At 39.6% G+C, this 8605-nt stretch overlaps 1 pseudogene across 1 annotated transcript; it reads right to left on the bottom strand.

The window, feature by feature from the left end:
* Positions 1 to 710: 710 nt before the first annotated feature.
* LOC125219659 (UDP-glucosyltransferase 29 pseudogene) lies at positions 711 to 4221 on the bottom strand (annotated as a pseudogene). Its single transcript, XR_016134364.1, has 2 exons — positions 4114 to 4221; positions 711 to 2226 (listed from the first exon to the last, which is right to left on the bottom strand). The product of XR_016134364.1 is annotated as a UDP-glucosyltransferase 29 pseudogene (transcript).
* Between the last annotated feature and the right edge of the window lie 4384 nt (positions 4222 to 8605).

Below are 8605 nucleotides of genomic sequence, written 5' to 3'. Positions count from 1 at the left end.
AATAATTATATTAGTTTATCCCTCTATTTATCTCTTCCCCTCGAAGACGTAAGATGTTCTTAGTGTTTCTTCTTCAAAGTACACAGCTGGACTCATATTTTCAGAATATGAATATTTAAAACTGTTGACATTACCAAAATGCACTTATACTTATTGATAGTGTGTACAAAGTAACTATTATTTCTATATTTTTCTTTGTATCCTTTATTTTCTCGTAATATGATTCCGTATGTAGCATTACTCTAGACTCTATACCAACATGTAGCATTTTCAAATATATGTATGGACGGGTTTCTTCCATAACTACTTAAACTATAATGAACAACTACATTATTTTTGCATTAAAATAATTAAAAACCATAATTATTTGAATAAAACATGGCATGTGCGTGAGTATGACTAGTTAGATTACGATAGATTTAAAAAAAGGGGTTCAATTCGCAAAGATCGCTATTATTATAATTAATTAATTAATTAATATGCAAAAGGATTAATAACGTATCAACCTTAATAAAACCTAAGTATAAATATCATTAAAATGTAAAATAGGAAAATGGGAGTCTTTAAATTAGTTCAATATGTATTTAATCTATATTCATGAGTGTGTAATGAGTCACAAAATTGGCATTCCATTCACTTATTCAACCAACCGAATCGAACCGAACCTCAATCCTTACACAAAAACATGCAAAAAGTGATGGTAATTAGAGTGCAATGGATCAAATCTCAACTTATAACAAACACCATATATGAAGAATGCAGTTACAATCAATCTTCAATAAAAAAAAAAAAGTTACAAGTGTTGTTGCACTCAATCAAACCAATTAACCAAACAAATCAAGCAAACCCTCTTCATGTCATATCTTCTTGTTCTTGACACAAATGTCCAAAAGGCTACGAGCAACTTCTCTCACCTCCTCTCCCTCCTTCTCTCTCATCACCTCACTCAACCTACTTGCCCTATTCCTCAAACCCTCCTTCTCCACCACCATCACCTTCTCAATCGCCTTCCCAATCTCCTCCCCCACATAAACCCCTCCCCAAACCTCCCTCACAACCTCCACCCCCACACCCAGCTCCACCATCCACTGCGCATTCAGTGGCTGCTCCACATTCATCCCCGCTGCCACCACCGGAACCCCAAATACAAGCTCTCCGTCACCGAACTCCTCCCACAATGGCTCAAAAACCCACCAACACTCGGATGCCCTAATATCCTCCTCTGCGCTGCCCATCCAGTCACCACCAAACCCCTCTCCCCCACCGCTTCAAGAAACCCTACCGGCATCTCTTCCTCGATCCTCCTCTCCCTCTCCTCAAATGGGAACCTCACCACCCACAAAAAGTTCACATCTTCAACTTGCATCAGCCCTTTTGCTATCTCCCCAATCTGCTCTTTCGATAAAAAGCATTCACTCCCAAAGGAGATGTATATGGTGGAACCAACCTCTTTCTTGTTCAGCCACTCCATGATTTTAGACTTCTCGAACATGTCGTCCTCGACAGCATCGGAAGAAATCAATGGACCAGTGCAAACGATCCTTTTCTTGCATGAAGTCGATAGATAGTCTACATATTTTTCTTCAACATATCTAGAGCTCTTCACCAATGCAAAGTCCGTGGATATTTTGTAATTCCCAAAGGGAAAGTCATCATCCGCATCTTTGATAATCAGCCCAGCCCGATTCTTCTTCCGGGCTATCTCTGATTCCGGCAGGCTCAGTGCCGGAAATGGGAATCCGGCGCCAGTTCCGTACGTGTGGATGTAGTGGTAGTAGGAGATGGAGGAGGCGCCGGAGGTTGAGAAGTAGACACTAGGTATCCCCATGGAAGATGCGATCTTGGGGGCCCACGGCTGGAAAATGTCGAAGATGACGAGGTCTGGAGTTAGGGTTTGGAGGGTTTGTGTGAAGCTGGGGGTTGATTCTTGGAAGGCCTTGATGAGGGTTGGAATGAGGTGGGAGGGGAGATTCTTGGTGGTGTGGAGGTGGGGAGGTAGCTCAGGGGGAGATGGCATGTGGAGCTCAACTAGGTGGAGAGAGGCGGTGGCGTGTTTGGAGAGGTGGTGGAGATTGACGGCGGTGGAGCAGAGGTAGATGGTGAAGTTGTGAGTTGCTATGAGGTTTTTGGAGAGTTGGAGGTATGGGAAGATGTGGCCGTGAGCTAGCCATGGGAACATTAGGATTTTGAAGCTTTCTTGCTTCTCTCCGGCCATGGCTGTGGACTCTGCAAGATGTGATGCTAATACTAATTAGGAATTTTGAAAATAAAAAATATTATAAAAATAATACATGACGTGAATCAAATAATACTTGTTCTACTCCATGATTTATCTTATTTTGTACATTAAAATCATCTATCAATTAATCATTAAAGCTTGATTATTATATATTAGTTGGTAGATGTACATGTGGAGTAGCGTTTGATTGAAACTGTTCGTTGCCTATCAAGATGGTGTCCAAATTCTTTTATCTTTCCACCATTATCGCCTTTAAAATAGCTTCGCGTGGGTATATTGCACGCCTCAAGCGGAGCTCGGGTGAAGAAGTTATGGCCATTTGACGAAGGTTGCGCGAAGCAGTCAAAACCGGCAAAAACGCCCGGGGCCAGTGGAAACGCCTAGGTTGGCACCATTTTGCCCGGTCGGGCGTTTTTCTCGAAAACTGCCGAATTTTAGGTTTCAAATTGGTTTCTGGGGCGGTTTTGGGAGGAGATTCAGACATATTCAGACACGAGAAAAGGGAGAGAAAAAGAGAGAGAGAGAGAGGAGGAAGAAGAAAATGAAGAAATTCCGGCCAACATTCCGACGATCCGTCTCCAAATCCCAATTCCACTCAACGAGAGCATGTTTCCTATGGTTTTTGTTGCAAATTCCACCATGTGTTTCGGCTAAACTTCTCTATGTTGCTCCAAGTTGTAATCTAGGCTTTGTATGGATGTTTCTACACCTTTGAACTCATGTGTTTGTTGCCAACAATGTGCTCAATGTTTATACACTCTGTTTTTGGCTAATAATGTAGTGTTGTTCTTTCCTTTGCTATTGTCTCTTTAACATAGTTTAGGAATGTTTGATTGTTGGTATGCTAGCGAATTAGAATTGTTCAGATGATAATTTGATAGTGGATTAAGTAGGTGATCATAGTAGATGCTTATTTCTCCAGCGCTTCCGCAGGAGTTTATGAACATTGAAAATTGGTTCATAGGTTATGTGTTCAGCTAATTGTGAACTACTCATCGTGTACATGTTCAGTGTATGTGATTAGGTTGATGTTTTAATCCCTTCATATGTTTTGTTGTATAGGTGTAGAACAATACAAGCCTAGTGAGCAACTTGGAGTGACATATTTTCTCAATTGAATAGTCTTACTTTAGTTAATTTGTAGCTTTATTTTGTCATTAACTTTCAGAAATCAAAAATCAAATCATTGTATGTTTTTATATGCTATTAAGTGTAAACAATCTTTACCTTTCTGTAGATCGACACTTGAAATACTACTACGACACTGTAATCTTGCAGTACTGTAGTATTATTAGAATTAATTAATTAAACTTGATAATTTGTGTGAACTGGTTTAGATACTCTAAAATACACATCAATACAATGTCGGGGGGCGAACAATAATTTTGGTGGTCAACTTAACTTTTAATGTAAAATGAATAAAATAGTAAAAAATGATTGAAAGTAAATACTTAGAATTTAAAAAGGGGACAAATGATTGACCATATTATCAAAAATGCAAAATAGATTAATTTTTATGAACAAATTAAAATAAAAAAGGAAAGATTAATAACTATTTAAATTAACAAATAACAACGATGAAAGTTCATTGTCTGATGAATATGAAACCTCCATACTAAAATAATGAAGATGAAGGTCCATGCATTAACTAACAAATAATGATGATGAAGGTTCATTATTTGATTCAAACAAGATAAATCTCCAAAATTAATTCTCACAGAGTCTCGGTCAACATCTTCCCCAACCAAATTTCAATGTACGTGTTGATTAATTTCTAGAATTCAAACCTATACAAAAATTCTACTATAAACTTTCATCATAAAAACTTGAATTAGAATCAGTAATGAGTAGAGAAATGAATTAGAGAGATATACCGCAGATGGAAATGGTCGGCGGCGAGGGCGACGGCGACAAAACTATGGGTGTAGGCGGAGACGAATCCGCCGGCGGAAGAAATCAGGGAAGAAGAAATTGTCGTTTCTTTTTTGAGTGAGTGTGATTAACATTTGTGACGACAAATTTTATTCAAAACTTGTTGTAATGTCAGCATCATATGTCAACTTAGTTAGACTTTCTTTTGCATAGTTTATTTCCTATTGATTCAATAATGCCCACGATTTTCGCATATACTTATATCAAAACTGATATAAAACATAATAAAATCTTACATCACACTCAATGTATCAAAGATATATTAAAATTATGCATACACGTATCGCACACACACATATTATAATATAAATAGTCTTTATTAGTAGTATATTCTTAATGATAGACATATAAAATCACATATTGATCTATAGAAATTGTCCGTTTCATGCCATGCCATCTATTAAAACTAGAGTGAACTACATCAAAAGTCTCTGACGTTTCCAATTGTGACACTGCAGGTCCCTCAGAAAAAAAAAATACCCCCACATATATCTAACCTTAAAATTAATCACGTATCATGTTTTTTGTGACTAAAAGATCCTTTGGCCCTTAAAGGGCATTTTGGACAGAGCACGAACATAATTTATGAGAATTTGCAATGACGGCCTGCTGCATGCTGACATCGGTCACTGTTGACCTGATGCGATGTGACATGTACCAGGCAGCGGCGTTACATATTTCTCCTCTCTCTCTCTACTCCTTCTCTCTCTCTGTCTCTATCTCAAAAATATATATAGAGTGTGTTTATGTATTAAATACTTAGACTCAATTCAAAAAATTTACACCATCATTCACCCTCACCCGCCTAAACACTCTCTGCAAACCCTCCTCTCTTGCATGAATGGCGCCAAAGCGGAAGCGCACTGGAACCTCCGGGGCTGGCGAGTCATCTTCGCGGAAGTCATCTCGTCGTAAAAAGGAACCCTCACCACCGCCACAACCACCGCCACTGCCCACACCACCAAGACATGCACCTAAGATCATAGATGTGGATAAAGAAACATGGGATATCCGAGATCCTGAGCTGAATTTTTTCCACCCGGATGAGGAATATAGTATGTTCTGTTTTTAATTTCAATCGTATATATACTGACTTTTGTTGTGTGATTTAGGGCTCCAAATTTGATTTTTATTTATTTGTTTTAGTTATTTTGGTTTTATTGTTGTTTTGCTTGTTTTTCTTTGATTTATTGTTTGTGTTTGTCCGAGAATTTTGGGAATTTAGGGTTTTAATTTTCTGATTTCGTCGGTCTTTTTGTGCTTTGATAGAGGAACATCCAGGGATGGTTTTCCATTGCTTTCCATCATGGTGGTTCTTTCTTCTTTATGAAGGAGGAAAAAAAGTATGTTGGGGGGTTTTTGACCTTCTTCGACTTCTGTACCATAGAACAATTCGACCTCGTAGACCTCTCGAGCATGATCTTAAAGTTGAAGAATGATATGAAAATGATATGTGAGTTCTATTACTGTGATCCAAAGTACAGTCATGACTGCAAAGGGGTTTTAATAAGCGGCCCTTTGATGCCCGTTATTGAGGAGCCACATCTATAGGATTTCCTCAAAGTGGCGTCTACTTCGACAAAGCTAGTTCACATGTATGTTGTCGAGCTAACCCGGGCGGCGGCCTTACTGAAAAAAATGAATGATGAAGCTGAGGACATTGTCAGATTCAGAGCGTCGAAAACCCCACGAGTCATGATTGAAGAAATTGAAGAAAGCGAACCGATTGTGCCAAAGCCTCAAACGAGAAGGAAGAAGAGGCAGGAGGATCATGTGCAAGGGGACCAGAGTAAGCCTTTGATGCCTTTGATGATTGGCTGGTATGATAGGGATATTGAGTTTGAGGAATATCTGACTAAAAGTTTAGAAGATAAGCATGCTCAGTGGAAGAGGGAGGATGAGATAGGTCATCAAAATTTGGAGAAAGCATTTGAAGAGGTGGTTGCTGAACAAAAACTATCATCTGAAACTGTAGCATCTGATATTGAAGCTATGCCAGTTAGGGAAGCAACAGTACAGTCGGATGGAACACCAGTTGAAGCAGTAGCATATGAGGAAGAAGTTAGTGAGGCAGCATCAATTGAACCAGCATCTGAACCAGAACTTGGAGATGTGGTACCACCAGAAGCTCTTAATGTTAAGCCAGAGCCAGAACTTGGAGATGGGGTACCAGAAGCTGTGGCAGAACTTGGAGTTGGAGGAGATGTTAGAGATGTTGGAGGAGGTGATTTCCATGCACACGTACAAGAGGTAATGAGTTGTGATTTTTATAATTGACTTAGTACTCTGTTCGTGATTTTGAATTTGTGTACATTTGTTGTATAATTATAGGATGTACCTACTGTTAGAGTTTGTATACTAGAAATCACGTTTCGAGTGATTGAATACTGTAAAACTCTTATTTTATTTTCCAATGAATAAAACAGATTATTTTTGTCATAATGTTGTTATGTTTTACATTTAATGGATGTTAATGCATGTTTAAATGTATAAGTTAACTTAACAAAGTCTAAGTCTTTGTTTTAGTAGACCGGTTGTGGGCGTCGTCCACTTTAAGGTAATACGGTCAGTTCTAAACAAAGAAAAATATGAATTTCACAACCTAGATGGAATTAGACTACCCATCGAGAAAGGTTGCAATGTCAGTCCGTATATTTCTAAGCCTTACTGAAATAAGATGACATTGGTGTGGTATAGCACTGAACGGATCTAACAGCAAGACTTGCCTTGGGCTATCTACTGAAAGGCGAGGTCTTGATAAATATTTATTTCTTAATCAATGTAGGTTAGCATTGAGCATACGGTATTGATTATGCATTGCTTTGACTTATCAAATGGTGCGGGTTTTTCGTAGCCCAATTATCCTGATATATTGGGCAGTGGTGATCGATATCTAGCGGTGCTAGGATTGCTATTATATTGAATCGTGCACGAGGTGAGTCTCGTTTGATAATGTCCTCAAGAGGAGCGCGAAACTAAGTTTTATTATTCGGAACCTAGCTAGTTGGAGTATGATTACTCTATGAATAATAAATGAGTGTTTCATGCTAAGTCCACTCTTGGAATTAATAAGAAGTTAATTAATTAAGTCAATAGCAGACATTAATTAATTAATGGACATATTAATCTTAAGCACGGGAAATGAAAGATAAACGGAAACCCGGATTACTTATAATTTCGGATTTGGATGGGGAGAGTTCAATATTACTTCTGTAGTGGCTGCTCGTAATATTCCAATTATAACTTATATTAAATTGTGGGTTCAATTTAATTAGTAAAAAGTAAATTGGATGAGCCCATATCCAAAGCCTTCCATAGATCCCTGTCTGGGCCCAAAAGGAACTTAATATAAATAGGAGAATAAAGGAGACAGAAAATACACAATATCTCATATTGCAATTTTCGAAAATTTCGATCTCTCCCAGCTGTAGGAGATTTCGAATTTGAGTCCTATTCCAAAAAGGATTTCTTCTGTCTTCTTTATTTAAGTCCTAGTATTCTAGTAAGATCAGCCCACACTGATATTAGAGTACAGTTCGGGAACCAGAGAGAAGATTTGTGGTCTAGTACTTAAAGCTACACGTGGAGAAGTCGCTAGCCATCTTCAATTCTTTGGAGAATTAATTAGGTATTATTCTACTCCGTAGAAAAGCATGTTTTAGGTTTTCAATATTTTTAAAGCATGATTAATTCAAGTTATGAGCATGATACATGTGATAATTACGCGAATAGATTTTGTCTAAATAATCTGCTAAATAGATCTGATTATTATGTGATTTATTTACATGCTCTTCCGCTGCGTGCACCAACAATTGGTATCAGAGCCAGTCTTTGGCTCTGATTATTTGGATTTAAATTTCGCGAAATTCATGTATGCATGTCTTGATTGATTACGAAGCATGTTCTTGTGTTTTTATTTTTTATGTTTATGCATGTTGAACTCAAGAACATTCGAATCATAGAACTTGAATTATTCGAACGAACTAGATGTGCGATTCGTCGGCGCTTGCGCCGGGACGAATTGCGCTATGATCGATCGAAGAGGGTTGCCAATCGAGTGGGAGCCGAGGGCGACGGGCATGGGGCGACGCGCCGGCGAGCAAGGGCTCGCGCGCGCCACCGGCCAAGCCCGCCAAACCCTAGCCGGCCCCGATCAAACGCGATGCGACGCGACAGGAGCCGAGGACGTGCGATCACGCGGCGACGCGCATGCGAGCAGGGGCTCGCGCGCGCCGCCGATCGAGACCGCGAGCCCAGGCGGCACCAGACGCGTCGGACGGAGGAAGCCTGGCACGGTGGCTCGTCCGAGAACCACCGAGGCGCCGGTCTTCTTCGCAAAACCCTAACCCTAACCCTAATACCGAAACCCTAGCCGACCCAGCCCTAGCGAGGCGCAACCGAGAGCAGCCGCCGGCTGCTGGTGCGCGCGAGCTC

The sequence above is a fragment of the Salvia hispanica genome, chromosome 1, assembly GCF_029641045.1.
Source record: "Salvia hispanica isolate PSC_SH4W2 chromosome 1, Shi_PSC_v1, whole genome shotgun sequence".
Taxonomy (NCBI): Eukaryota; Viridiplantae; Streptophyta; class Magnoliopsida; order Lamiales; family Lamiaceae; genus Salvia; species Salvia hispanica.
The sequence above is the reverse complement of the archived record's forward strand: the minus strand, read 5'-3'. Positions and strand labels throughout refer to the sequence as shown.